The following is a 14,771-nucleotide window of genomic DNA, read 5'->3' on the forward strand; positions in this document are numbered from 1 at the left end:
TGTCTACACAAAAGCTTGTGCACGAACATTCATAGCAGCATTATTCATAAGCCAAAAGGTGGAAACAGCCCCAATTCCAACAGATAAACAAAATATGGTGCATACAGATAATGATATATTTATTATTCAGCCCTAAAAAGAAATACTGATACATGCTGCAACATGCAAGAACCTCGAAAACGTTATGCTAAGTGAAAGGAACCAGACACTAATGGTCACATACTATATGATTCCATTTATATGAAACGTTCAGAATAGGTCCATCCATAGAGAGAGGGAGCAGATTAGCAGCTGCTGGGCTGGTGCGGAGTGTGGGGTGCGGGTGTTGACGGTGATGACTGGGGTGGGGATGAGGACCTGTTCTGAGAGCTCCACACGAATTAGCACATCGGCCCTTCACAACCATCTTGCAAACAACATGTTGTTATTATCTCCACTGTGCTGACAGGGAAACAGAGGCCTGGGGCAGTGAAGTGAGCTGCCGAGGCCGCACAGCTGGTAAGGGGCAGAGGCACGTCTTGAATCCAGGCTGCTCTCAATGCCCACGCTCCCCAGTGGCCAGTGTGGCGGGAGCCCAGGAGGTGTGGTGCCCACAGCTGTGTGGCCCTGCACAGGTTCTTAACCTCTCGGCGTCTTGGTTTTCTCACCTGGTAAGTGGGAGCAACAATCCTGCCTATGCCACAGGCTGTCATGAAGATCGGTGACAGGGGTCATTTAGGAATAGGCGAATGAGGGAATGAGTGAGAGGACAGGAGGAACGCACCTGCCCCCCACCACACTCACCCAGGCTGGGAGTGGAGTGAAGGGCCCTGCCCACAGCAGGCACCCACCTGGGGTCCCTGCCCCTTCCTTTTGCCTCTCCAGTGACTGTGAGATGGGAGCCCTGCCCCCTCGTCCCACTGGCCTGGCACATTCTGCCACTTCCCGTGCGACCTTAGGAGAGTTGCTGAACTTCCCTCGGTTTCAATTTCCTAATCTGTGAGGTAGGGATGGGGTAACACCTGCCTCACCGGCTGTTGGAAGGATGGACCAAGACATCGTCTCTGAAGGACTCGCTTAAGGCGTATAAGAGCTCCCAGAGCCAGGGAGCTGAGCTTTCTAGGAACACAGGTATCGACTCTTCACAAGAACCTTATGACAATCCGTCACTACTATCTCCATTTTACGGACAAGAAAACGAGGCCCAGAGAAGGCAAACTAGTTGCCCAAGGCCACACAGCTGGTGAGCCCGACTTGCGGGGGAAGGGTGTCAAGCTGGCAGCTGGGCAGAGGCCTGGAGCATCTCAGTGGGCTGGCTCCCAGACAGACAGACATCAGCTCCAGACAGACAGACATCAGCTCCCAGAAGAGCAACCTCCCCCCCCGAAGTCCCCCAAACACAGGCACGTCCTGCCCTCCCACTCAGGCTGCTGTCCTTCTGTGACTTCTCTTCCCTTTCCAGAAGGCCCTTGGGAGATGAAGTAAATAAAATAAATAAGCAGGCAAACATAAGTAATTGACTGAGCACTCACAGGCGCCGCGCCTTATTAACCAACCCCAGACGCCCCGCTCTTCCCATTTCACAGGTGAGAGTGCGAGATTCCCACAGGTCAAGTGCCGGCAAGTCACGTGAGTCTCCGGGTGGAAGAAGCGGACTTTGAACCCAGGGCTGTCTGGCACTAGCTTTGGTTCTGTCACCGTCTGCCACCTGCCACCCTGTGTCTCTTTCTGAGCTGCTCCATGCAGATGTCACCTGGATAACGAAGGCCAAGGAGGGGCCACTATGTCAATCCTCCCACACTGCCACCCCTGGCCCTGCTTGCCAGTTCTGAGGCCCTGGCCAAGGAAATGCAGCCACAGAAGAAGACAGAATCACCCTTCTCTGTGCTCCTTCCCCGTCCCAGCTCCTGCCACGTCCAGGCCTGGGCAGCGATCCGGTCTCCTGGCTCTGCCTCCAGCCCAAATATTTCACCTTCATCCACAGGACCAATTTTCCCAAGGGATTGCTTTCTGAATTTGACCTTTGAGAACCATCAATCTCACAAGAAAACCATCACCTCAGCCGCCTGACCCCACGACACAGCACTTTTTGGCTCATCCATCAGAAAGCATTAGACAGAGACAGTGCGAGGCTGGCCAGCACACGGGGTCTGCCACCGGCCAGCAGAGGACCCCCACCGCTGGGACCCGCTGCCCCTTCCCCACTCCCACCATGTCGCAGCACCACTCGGGGCGGCAGCAGGAGTGGCTCCATAGGGGACGCGTGCGTGGGCACACGCACACACACACACACACACACACGCACACAGTCAGCAGCCGGATTCTCGCCCAGGCCTTGCTGCATAGTTGCTAGATGACCTTGAGCAAGTCACTTCTCTGGGTGTCAGATCTCTATTACAAATTGAAAGGGTTGAATTATATCTTAGATTTTCAACCTTGTTATTTAATTTTTCATAAGCACCTAACACACTGGCACACAGTAGGCCCTCGATGTCTGCTGAATGAAGAAAGGAAGGAAGAAAGGAAGGAAGGGCGGGAGGGAAGGGGATAACGCACAGTAGGTCTCTGCCCAGCATCAGGCATAAAATAGCTGCTCAGCTAACGGCCAGTCAGCGTCACAGCTGAGCTGGAGCACTGGGTTTTGCAGTGGCCAGTTAGGTTCACACCTCTGCCCCTAATGCTGTGCAAATGTGACCAGCCTCAGGGCCTCAGCTTGTGGTCTGTAAAATTGTGACAGGGCTGTTGGGAGAATGAGACGAGCTGTTCCACATGCAGTGCTCAGCACTGGGTCTGGCACACAGCGAGCCCTTCATACACGCCGGCTAGGACGACTGTTGCCCTTGTCCATGGCAGGCAGGTGACAGAGGGAGGGACACAGGTGGGCGTGTGGGGGTTCCTAGGAGCAGAGGTTGACCTTACCTGGCAGCCCCCAGGTGCCCAGCCCCACTCACCTGAGCTGTCCTGCCAACACCCTGCCCCGGAGCCTCTCCCAGCAGCCAGCAGCTCCCCAGAGCAGGTATGACTGGCCGGTTCTCCAGGCGCCTGTTGGCCTCTGGGAGTGGCTTTCCCACAGAGCCCCCTGACACTATGGTTGACAGATTTAGTAAATAAAAATACAGAACACCTGGTTAAATTTGAATTTTAGATAACAAATAATTTTGTTAGTGTAAGTATGTCCCATGAAATATTTGGGACACCCTTGTGCTAAAAAAAGAAATTATTCCTTGTTTAACTGAAACTCAAATTTAATTGGGTGTCCTGTATTTCATCTGGCAGCCCCACCTGTCACCTGTTCACCCAAGTGGCTGAGTCGTGCCCTTCTGCCATGACCCCTGACCCCTCTCGCTCGCCCGCCGGAAGCTGGTCCTGCTGCCTGCAGAGACAGAGGGCTGCGGCTGCCTCCTCAGCTAAGTTGATCTTTTTTCTTGAATCGTCGAATCCCTAATGAGCCCCAGGAGGCCACACAGTTTGGAGGCAGCTCAGGGCTCACCTTCAGGGGAAGGCCCATCCCAGACAACCCAAGTTCTCAGGGAAACGTGGCACGAAGGACTGCAGGGCCACCTGCCCGTGCCAGGCTGCAGCGTGCCCTGCCCTGCAGGGAGGGCCAGGCAGTGCCCAGGAGCTGCCAGGGGGGCACCATCTGGACAGGGGCCTGGCAACGCCATGCCACAGAAATCGTGAGCGGGCCCTTCCCTTCCCCCAGTGAGAGGAGCAGGGTGTTTGGAGCGTCTCCCAGACAGGAGGGCGGGCGGAATGTAGGTCAGCTCCGGCTGCGGAGAGAGTGATGTCATCCACTCCTGGGGGAGGATGCAGGAAGCGGTGAGTCTGGGTGAGACCTGGTGCCAGAGCTGCATGGCAGGAGGCAGCCCAGGGCTGGCTCCCCTCTGAAATGGGGTGCACAGGTCGGGGCCGGGGACAGCCAGTCCCCATCACCTCACAAAGCAACGCACTGCAGGACCGTGGGGGCTCCTGGTAATGGACGGCCACGGCCTGGTCCCCCTGCACTTATTTTACCGCTTGTCCACACATTACTACACGTGCACGCACGGAGGCTGGACTCGCTCCGTCCTGACGGCTAAAGGAAGAAACACGCCACTATTTTAAAGCAGCCAGCGGTGTTTTCCTATTTCTCTTGCCAGATACAGTATTTATCTTTGGGTAAAGACTGTTCTTTGGTTTTGGGAAAAACATCATTGTGGACCTTCAAGTTATGAGGAACCAAACCCCAAGTCCCTCACTGGCCTGGAGAGGTCAGCATGTGAGGCTGACAATCTCTGCTGGATGGGGAGAGAGAGGGCTGAGGTCGCCAAAGGCACTTCCTTCTGGGGGGCTCGCATGTCTGGGGTTGGGGGTCTGGACTGCATGAGGAAGGATGTGGCCACGGGAGGGGCCCGAGGGCTTCCCCTCCCCAGCCAGTGGATGCCACGGTCAAGGGACGGCCTCGAGGCTGCTGCTGGCTGACGGCCTTCCTCTGATCCCCATCCGCTATCCCCAGGCCTGAGTTGAGATGAAACGCATGGCCCGAGAGCCTTAGGTCTCAGAGGGTTCGGGGGAAACAATGTCCTTGACTGGGGCAAAGCAGCGTGGAGAGGTTGGCAGCAGTGGGAGAAGCAAGGAGTGGCCAGGAGAGGACAGCTGGATCAAGAGGTGACAAGTGACCAGGACATAATGTATTTGGGGATCCTGGTGAGGAGAACCTGGTAAATATCCGGACCTGCAGCTACTTATCGGGGTGGGTCAAGGCCTGGCGAGCAGAGGGAACAAGGCTCCGCATGCCAGACCAGAGAACTCGGGCAAAGTGTTCTGGGTCAAAAGTCTGCAAGTCAAGGCCTGAGACCCCAGCCAGGGGGAGATGAGGAACAGCTGAGGGGCGTCAGGGCAGGTCTGGGAGGCTTCGGTCGCCCGACACAACCTGGCTCTCGCGGGGTAATGTGGAGAAATGCTGGCCGGAGTTCATCCTGGAGCGCAGTCAGGCCGGCAATTGACTTCACTGGCTAAATCAAGTTTGGCCCTCTGCGCGAAGGCCTTTTGTATTAAGTGCTTTAACATACATCACCTCCTCCAGTCTACTGATAAATCCTATTACCCAGTACAAAGTCAGAGGCAGCTTCCCAGCACACAAGAGGGAGGTGCGGGTGGGCTTGGGTGTGTGGCTTCGGGGTGACACGACGGGGGTGGCCAGGGCTTGGAAAGGCACCCCCAGGCTGAGCAGCTGGCTGAGGAAAGCAAGATTGTTTCTTTCCCCGGGGGAAGTCCCAGCACACCTGAGGAGGGGCCAGGCTCCGGTGGCAGCCCGGACAGGGCCGCACCTCACACGAGAGGACAGGAGGAGCCGGGGGATGGTAGAGGGTGGGCGGCAGCAGAGGCGGGTGGCAGCTAGCCCAGCTGGTGCGGCCTCCCTGGCTCCTTGTTCCTACACTCCAGTCCCTTTCTTCTCTGGAAAGAGTTACGGACAGTCAGACTCATTTCTTCTTGCAGGTTCACTTGCTCATGAATGGATGAATGAATGAGTGAATTCCGTGGGTACACAGCATGCCTACCTGGTCCTGGGTGCTGGCACCACAGTGCAAACAAACCAGACCTGCCCCTGCTCCTGCAGAGCTCGGAGCCCAGGGGTGGGAGCCAGACACGTGCGTGTGTAGCTATGGCAGCTCTGACGATGCAGTGGGGTTACTGAGCGTCCCCAAGGCTGGAGAAGGGGACAGGGTGACGGCTGCCAGGTCTCCAGCCCTCAGGAGTTTCAGAGAGGTGCTCTCTGACTGAGCCCTGGACACTGAGGAGTCCATCAGGCAGGAGGGCTGGGTTGTGCTCCAGGTGGAAGGAAGAGGCCTGAGGCAGGTCGGAGGGACCCCTCATTCAGGGTGGCTGAACTTTGGGGACTCAGAGCCCAGGCTGCAGGGGGAGGTGGGAGGGCAAGTCTGCGGTCCGTGTAGGCAGAGTCACAGCATGTGACAGGAAGCCATCGGAGGGTGTTGTGCAGAGAAGTGACTGGGTTTGTATTTGGGGAAAAGAATACACAGAACTGGCAGGACTGTAGGGAGGGAGGGAGGCCAGCCACACCCCCAGGAAAACCCTGCCGCTGGGGGGGCTCTGCTCAGGCTGAGGGTGGGATGGCGGGATGGTTAGGAGTCCAGACGGGGGTGTTTCCGCACAGAACGGAGAGAGGCCTCCAGGAACCCAAGCCCAAAATGGGCAGCTCAAAATGGGGGAGAAGCACCGCGAATCCCCAAGGCCAGGGCAGTCAGGCCCTGTGCTGACCCAGGCGTCTGCTGAGGCCCGAGCTCGTGCTGTGTCATCTGTGAGCTGCTGCCTGGTGCAGAGGAGCGTGTGACGTGAGTGACTGGGGGCTTGTGGAAGTGGAGCCACGCGTGAGGTGGGCAGGTGCGTGTGCACGTGCATGTGTGTGCGTGTGTGAATCCGGGTGCATTATCGTGGGTGCAGATGTCTGTGTATGTGACTCGGTCCTATTTGTGTGTGTGCAGCCTGGTGAGGGTGCTGGAAGGCAGCATCTGTGAACCTAAAACGTGCTGGATGTAGGTCTAGGTTCCAGCGCAGCTCCAGAGTGACCCGCCCAGGCTCCCTCTGTTGGGGGGCAGGAAGCAAGAACAGGACCTGATGATGATGGCCTCCCTCCTCCCCGCCTGATTCTCTCCTCCAACCTGTCTGTCCGGCCCATGCCTTGTCAGCCCCAAGTACGCTGCTGTGGCCCTGAAGTCATGAAGGGGCCAGCTGGGCCCTAATGCGCTGCCAGTTCGCTCTCAAAGTCACTTCTGCTAATATTGAAATGAGCTTCTCTTTCCTGCGCACCCTCTAACTAATGAAGGGGGCAGGGAGGCAGCCACATGACAGAGAGAGAAAGAGATCCAGGGACTCAGCTGGGCTCCCAAGAGAGGGACAAGCCCGAGGAAGTGGGTTCATGTTCAGGTGACTGAATGCCAACTCCGCACAGGTAACAAGGGCTGTGCTTTCTCGGGCACCTACTGCTTGTCAGGCCTCAAGCTCACCTGCAAGTTCTCAGACAATCCTTGCAACAGCAGGATCCCCTTTTACAGGTGGGGAAACTGAGGCCTCGGGAAGTTGAAGAGACATGTCCCAGCCATAAAATAGCCAATGACAGGAGTTGCAGTTCCAGCGCAGACTGCTCTTTGTGCCACAACGTCACAGAGTGGCGTGGGGAAGCCATGAGGCTGGGCTGTCCTCAGTTGCCCAGATGGACACAGGATCTCTGGAATGTGCTAGAACGAGGTTTTGGACCTGAGTATGCCCGGGTCAGCCTTTTCTCCCTACACATCAGGGCAGGCCGGGTCCCCTCTGCTCTCCATCCCACCCGATCAATGGCTTCTCCCGCACATTTCTCCGCTGTCCCTCCCACTCTCCCCAAAGCACCATCGGTTCCTCTGGAATCTTCTCATCAGAACGTGGGGGTGGTGCCAGCCACCTTTCCCGGAAAAGCCTTGCCTTGCCACAGGCCCCAGCAGCGCATCCCACTTCCTGCTCCCTCCAAAGCCAAACCCCTGATAAGCCTTGTCTATGCCCCCCACTTCTCACCCCTCATTCACTCATTTAAAATTTTTGGCATTCACCCTTGAGCCCACCCCAAATTGACCTTCATCCCCAGTTCCCCCAAAACTGCTCTCAACCAGGTCACCTTGGACCTCCCTGTGGCTAGGTTCACAGACCCACCCTGGCCTCCTCCATCTGGATCCCCCAGTGGCATGGGACATAGGTGCCCCTGGAAACTCCCCTCCCTGGGGGCTTTGGGGCACCCCCCCTGGGTTTACCCCTCACTGGCTCCTCCGTGTTCCACCTTCTCTGTCCAGCTTCTCAGGGCTCCCTCTGGGCTGATTCCCTCCCATCTCCCCGTGGCCTCGGGTGTCGTCTACCCTGGGACTCCACACACTGGGTCTGGGATGTCCAGATGCTCCGATGCCTCCAAGGCGTCTCACAAGCAACAGGTGCGAGATGGATCTCCGCTTTCCTCCAGCACGGCCGCTCTGGAAGCGGGTGGGCAGCTTCTTATAGAGCTGGACATGCAATTACCGCGTGACCCAGCCACCCACGCCTGGGTGTGCACCCGGGAGAAACGGAAACCTGTGTTCCCCAGAAAACCTTGACACACATGTTCATAGCAGTTCTATTCCTAATTGCCCCGAACTGGAAGCAAACGAAACGTCCTCCCACGGGAGAAAGACAGACAAAGCGCGGTCCACCCGTCCATACAGAAAATGACCCTCAGCAAGGAAAGGGAGTGCGCTGTCCGGGCAACACACGGATGAACCGCAAAGGCGCTGTGTCGAGTGGAGAACAGTAGTCGACAAAGTGACATGTGGCATGATCCTATTTATAGGACAGTTCCAAAAGGACAAAGCTGGAGTGACAGGGAGCAGATCAGCGGGTGCCTGGGGGGCTCTGGGTGGGGCAACACCAGGGAGTTCTTGGGGAGATGGGGCAGTTCTGGATCCAGACTGCAGTGGTAGTTACACAAACCTACACATGTGCTAAAATTCATAGAACTGTACCCCAAAATGTCAATTTTGCTGTATGATAATATAAGAAATAAAATGAAAAAATACTTTAAAAATTTTCTTCCAGAAACTTCTTCCACCACAGTTGTCCCCACTTGACTAAATAAAATCTCCATCTACCCAGTGTCTCAAGCCAGAAACCTGGGAGCCCCCTGGATACCCCCTGTTCCCAACCCCCATCAGCCACTCCACCAACTCTACTGCCAAAGGCCATCTCCAGGCAGCCCAGGTCACCCCCCTCCACCCCCAGAACTGGGGTGCAGGCTGTTTTCAGTCTTGGAAGGCCTTGCCTGGTCACCCCCCAGCTCCCCTCCCAACTCAGATTTTCAAGCAACAGAAATCAGATCATGCCGCTGCCCTGCCCAGAGCCTTGCAATGGCTTTCACCAAACTGAGAAACCAACTCCCTCCTGCAACTGCAGGGCGGGCCCTGTCCACTCTGCTCTTGTCTTACAGCACCCGCCCCCCAGCCACACCACATTAAGTTCCTAGAAGGCACCTCGCACCTGTTGGACACAGGGCCTTTGCACCTGCTGTTACCTTCTGGTTTTCCGATAACAGCCATCCTAACGGGTACACCTACCTACTTCTTACCCTCCAGGCCTCAGTTTCCTCATCTGTGTAAAGGGGACAATGATCCTTATGGGGTAGGACTCAATGAGGAAACATGAAGAACCTGGAACACCACCTGGACTCTAAGAATTGTTCAGTAAATGACAATGAATACGGCTGAAGAGCGAGCTCTGCCTTTGCCAGCCCCAAGTGGGGATCACAGGATGCCAAGGTGTCAGCACAGGCAGAAGAAGAGCACACGATCCCCCCACCCGTTTTTCCTGTACCACAGCTGAGGACGAGCCTGGAGGGAGGGCTGGGGACAGAAACGCAGTGACGGGCGGAGGGCACTTGCTCTCTCTGCGCCCGCCCGCCCCTCAGCAGAGGTTTTCTTCCCTCCCGCTGCTTCTATTCTTGTCCTGTGTTCCCTCCGTCTCCAGTTACCCTGCAATCAATAGGGACAGGACGTTTATGGAAGAAGGGAGGGGGTCAGCCCAGGGACTCAGAGCAACCCACCGTGAGAAGCCAGAGCCCAGCAGAGCCTCAGAGAGCTGGGCATGGCTCGTTCATGGGTCAGAGCTGCTCGTCCAGGCCTAGCTCGGCCTCTGCGATCTAGCAGGTTGCCTCCCTCTCCAGGGCTGCAGCCTCGTCCCGGGCAATGGCCGGCACGTACCCAGTGTTCCCATTCACTTAACCTGCGTTTATTATTGCTGGACAGAACAGCTGCACAAGACCTTGATCTGGTGCACAGGACCTCTCTCCCTCACCTCCCCCGTCTCTCATCTCCATCACCTCCTGCTCGGCTTGAATACCTCCAGGAACGGAGAACTCACTCCTCCTTTCCTGACCCCATCTGCCAAAGGCCCAGTTGGGCTGGCTCCTTGAAACCTCCAAGAGTTTTCCGGGCAGGGGAATGAGAACAGGATGACCTCCTCTTCCCTCTGAGTCCCACACCTGGAGTGGGCAGGGCTGGAAGGCTGTTTCACCAGTTTGCCCACACCCGAGCTGCTGGTGTCAGTCCTGCGCTGGGCCTGCTGAATGTAGCCGCCATCACAGTTGCAAGACGACACTGAAAATTTCAGAGCAGTGGGAGAACCCCAGCAGCTCGTGAGCTGCCCTAGGCTGCAGGGGTATTTTGTTTTACCTGCACGGAGGTTTAAAAAAAATTTGAGGTAGGTGACAATATTTCACACGTCAAGAGATTTCACATAGATCTCTGCTATGTGCCTTTTCTTGCAGCATCAGAAGATCTGGCAATATTTGGTCTGCTATCCTGTGAGGGGCCTCCCCAGACCCCACTCTTCCCTCTGGCTTCTCCTTGTGTATGTTATACACACATGTTGTCTTTCCAGTCCCGCAGGACATTTGGGTTTGCAACTCCCACTAACCCAAAAAAGTATGCCTTCCTACTCCTAAGCTCCAACGTCTGCGGCAGGGCTGGTCATGGCTTCATACCTCTCTCTCTCACCTCTCCTGCCATCTAACCCAAGGAAAGGGAACATTGGGATACATCATTTCATTGAATCCTCCCAACAAGCTGGTGAGGTAATTACTATTTCTCCATTTTGCAGATGAGAAAAACTGAGGTTCAGACAGGTCAAGATCACCCAGCTACCCTACCTGGCAGTTCCCACATCTCCAGCTCACCTGAGGAGCTTTGGACCACACCCCAAACTTGCTGGACCCAAAGCTCATGATGGTGGGGCTGGGGAATCTTGTCTTAAAAGGCTGGGTCAGGTTTGGGGCTTGCTGCTCTTACCCAGTGTGTTGGAAGCTGGTGGGGGAGCTCCATCCCTGCTCCAAACACTGTAAACGGATGATCTCACTCCTCCTCAAATCCAGATTTCGCCCCAGATTGGCTGCATGGTTTAAAGCCAGCCAGTCTCTGGCTCGGCACCTGGGTATCCCCATGTGCGGAAGGAGAAAATAGCTCCTGCCCCCTCCCTGCCTTCCAGGAATGGGCACATGGGGACAGGGCCTGCAGGGAGGCAGGAGGGGTGGGTGTGGCCTGGGGTGCTAGTGTTGCTCTGTGCCACCAGCCCCAGCCTTCTGCCCCCTCCTCCAGGCCAGATTTGTACTAGTTCCTCATTCCCCAGGGCTCTGAGCTCTCTGCAGTTGCTCTGACCCCTCCCCAGCAATCAGGTGCCTCTGCCCTCCCCCACCCACCTCCCCCGGCCACCTGGGTCCCATTTGAGTTGGAAATAGCCGCCATCAGTGGCAGAGCAGGGAGCAACTGTGGGACCAGAGAACTTTGGATTCAGGAAGAGGCAGGTGAGATCGCCCCATGATACAACTACCTGAGCTGGAGAGGACCAGAGTCAGAGCTGGGACTAGAAATGAAGAGTCAGTGGGGCCAGCGCCTCGCTAGAGAAAGCTCAGTGGCTGAGACAGACTTGAGCTTGACGTGGGTAGGTTTGGGGTCTGGGCTGTCTGTCAAGCCTCTGCTTCTTGTCCTGAGAACATGAGGCTGGGGGCGCTGTCCCTGTAGGGAAAGCTCCACAGGGCAGGGATCAGGTCTGGCTTGCTCAGTGCTGTGTCCTTGGCCTGAGAAATCTTAGGCATTCAATGACCATTGGGGAATTAAATGACTATTGATTAAACAAGAAAATGCACATGAAGCTTTTAATACAGCGCTCAATAGCAAACAAGCCTGTAGCAAATGCTCAATAAATATTTGTAATTATTGTTAGAGGGCCATTGCAGGGGGTGGGGCGGGAGGCGCCGTGGAACATCAGAATCACAAAATTCTGAGAGAATCGCAAGAAAAGGTTGAGTGTGAAATCCCAGAACCTGAGAATACCCAGGAGTCCCCCAGGTGCCCATTCAGGAACTTGGGGGACATCGTCTGGTTGAGTCCCATGTCTCTTTTTGCCTTCTGGTCCTGCCTCTCTGGGCCTCTCTGCTTCTTGGCACAGTGGGTTTTTCCCACAGGGAATTTAAGGAGGAAAAAAAGAGGAAGTCACAGCCCTTCCCTGAACCATCTCACCAGTCCTAATTAATCGATAAGCCAAGCTGCTGCTTTCCAGCCAACCAGCCGCCTGAAGAGTACTTACTCTGTCTGTGAATTGATTGCTGTACTTTCGCCACCACTACAGCTAATTCCCACCGCCCTCAGAGCCTGGTGCCAAGGGGAGCTATGAGCCACCTGTAAGGGACAGCCCTGTACCTTGCCAGGGAGCTGCGGACTCAGGCAGCCCTAGTCCTCTTGTCACAGATGGGAAACTGAGGCCTGGAGAGGGGCTCAGAAGGGTAGGGTTTAAACATCGGGTTATCAGAGAGAAGACTGTCACCCTGCTGGGGCTGAAGGGACACCACAGGCCCTGAATGTCACCATCCCAGCCTGCACCCTGCAGCTGCCCAGACATCAGGATCTGCATAAGTCGCCTAAGGAAGCATAAGGTGGGTCCTTGGCCAGACTCCTGAAGATGTGGGGGTTCCCCTGCAGAAGCCCCAGGCAGGTCAGAAAACAGCCACAGTCCTGGAAAGACCTGGGGGATCTGCTTCCCATCCTGCGCTGCTAAGCCGGGTGGGACTGCGAAGTTGGTGGTGGTGAGGTGTGGTCTTATACCACCCAGACAACTGCATCCTGAGGGCAGAGGTCACAGAGATGACCAGCAGATGAAAGCCTAGACCCCCGGCTTCCACAACAGTGCCCATATATCAGGAGGTTTCCAGGACATTCCTGATTTTAAATATCCTGTCCCATTTGGGGGAGGATTAGGGATCACAGTGTCAGAACCACAGGCCCCTGCGTGTGCACCTGCTTCACTCCCATCTGCCAGCCTTGAACCCAACTCCTGCTCCATGCACGACCCGCCTTTGCCTTCGTCCACACGCATCATCAAAATAAGATAAAATGCAAACGCAAGCATACAAAATAAAATAATAAAGAGCACCACGCCAGCCCTGCCCAACCCCATACAGCAGGCGTCACCGCAGCAAACGGGTAGCCAGCAGGCTTCCAGCCTTTTCCCCACACACTGAGCCCATATAAACTACTTTCCAATGTCTATTCAAGATATAGAAACTATATGCACAGGTATATATTATGTATTTTACGAAAGCAGGATTATACTATACAGGCCATGCAACAAATTGCTTTTTTTGCTCATCAGGAATTTGTGGAGAGATGTCCACAGAGTGTCGTCCCCGCTGGGTTCTGGATGCAGCCCCTGCCATCGCCTGCCTAAGCCACTCCCGTGGCCCTGATTATGTCCTAACGCCCTTGGGTCTCGACTCTGTCCTCCCCCAACCTGCCCAGCCTCTCACTCCGTATTTTTTCTAGCATTTATTTTGTTTAGAACTTTTTCAGGAACGTCATCAGCTCCAACTCGTTTAACCCTCGCCACGACCCAGCGAAAGGTGGCATCACCATCACCCCCATGCTGCAGGTGCTCGGGGATGGAGTCTTTGCTCCTCCATGTTATCTGCCGCATGAACAGGTGACCTGGGCAGCACAGAACCATTTACTCATCCGTAATCTAAACAGTTCCTGGGAATCAAAGGCTGTTTTTACTTCCTGTGACAGTCTTTTCCTCACCCAAAGTGTCCTACTCTTCTCCAGAACTGTGCCATCAAGGGTTCCCTCAGCAGGTCTGGGTTACCCACACCCTGCACGTTCCAAAGACAGGTCTGGCTCTGGCCCAGCCCCTGGGAGATGACCTCTAACCTCTAAGCCCTTGGAGTGTCCTGTCTGGTAAGAGTGTCTATTTTGCTGGAGGTCTTGGGCCACAAGGGAGTCTATGCTAATGATATGATTTTTGGTGGGGCCTTGGGCCATGTGGTATCAGCTTGACCTCTGGAGGGATTGGGAACTAAGGTCAACTGGGTGGGCAGTCAGCCGTGCCTGTGTGATCAACTCCCAATAAAAACCCTGGACGTTCAGGCTCAGGCAAGCTTCCTGGCTGGTCATACTCCATGCGTGTTGTCACACATGGGAGGATTCACTGCTGCCTGCACGACTCCACCAGGACAGGAAGACTGAAAGCTTGCACCGGTGTCTTCTGGACCCTGTCCTAAACTCCTTCTCTTGCTGCTGACTTTCGTCTGTGTCCTCTCATTGTAGTAAGCTGTGATTGTGAGTCACAGCCTTGCTGAATTTTGTGAGTCCTTCTAGTGAGTCACTGAGCCTGGTGGTGGTCTTGGGGACCCCCAAGCATGAGAGCCCTCTCTCTGAGGCAGCAGACAGCACCTCCTGTACCTCAGCACCAGTCCTTAGCCCAGCTCTGCCCACACTGCCCAGCTCCACTTATGCCCTCCAGGCCTCCCAGGCCCTGTGGAGGGCCTTCATAACCCACACGTGCACCTTCTTCCACGGAAAAGCCCAGGTATCTTGTCCGTACAGCCCCAGCCCTCATAGGCCACCCCTTTGATGTAACTCCAAGTAACATCCTAGGTACTGCGTGACATCCTGGGAACCAGGTAACAGCCCGGGAACCAGGTAACATCCCCAGAATTAGGTAACACCCTGGGAACTAGGTGATGTCTCAGGAACCAGGTAACATCCCAGGAAGCAGGTGATGTCCCGGGAACCAGGCAACATCCCAGGTACCAGGTGACATCCTGGGAACCAGGTAACATCCTGGGAACTGGGTGATGTCTCAGAAACCAGGTAATATCCCAAGTACCGGGTGACATCCTGGGAACCAGGCAACATCCCAGGAAGCAGGTGACATCCCGGGAACCAGGCAACATCCCAGGTACCAGGTGACATCCC

The 14,771-nt window shown here is 55.5% G+C and overlaps 1 protein-coding gene across 3 annotated transcripts in view; it reads right to left on the reverse strand.

Moving 5' to 3' along the window:
• NTNG2 (netrin G2) overlaps positions 1 to 14,771 on the reverse strand; it is a 61,342-nt gene that overhangs the window by 20,418 nt on the left and 26,153 nt on the right. The gene's annotated exons all lie outside the window — the stretch shown is intronic.

Source organism: Cynocephalus volans, chromosome 17, assembly GCF_027409185.1.
Source record: "Cynocephalus volans isolate mCynVol1 chromosome 17, mCynVol1.pri, whole genome shotgun sequence".
NCBI lineage: Eukaryota > Metazoa > Chordata > Mammalia > Dermoptera > Cynocephalidae > Cynocephalus > Cynocephalus volans.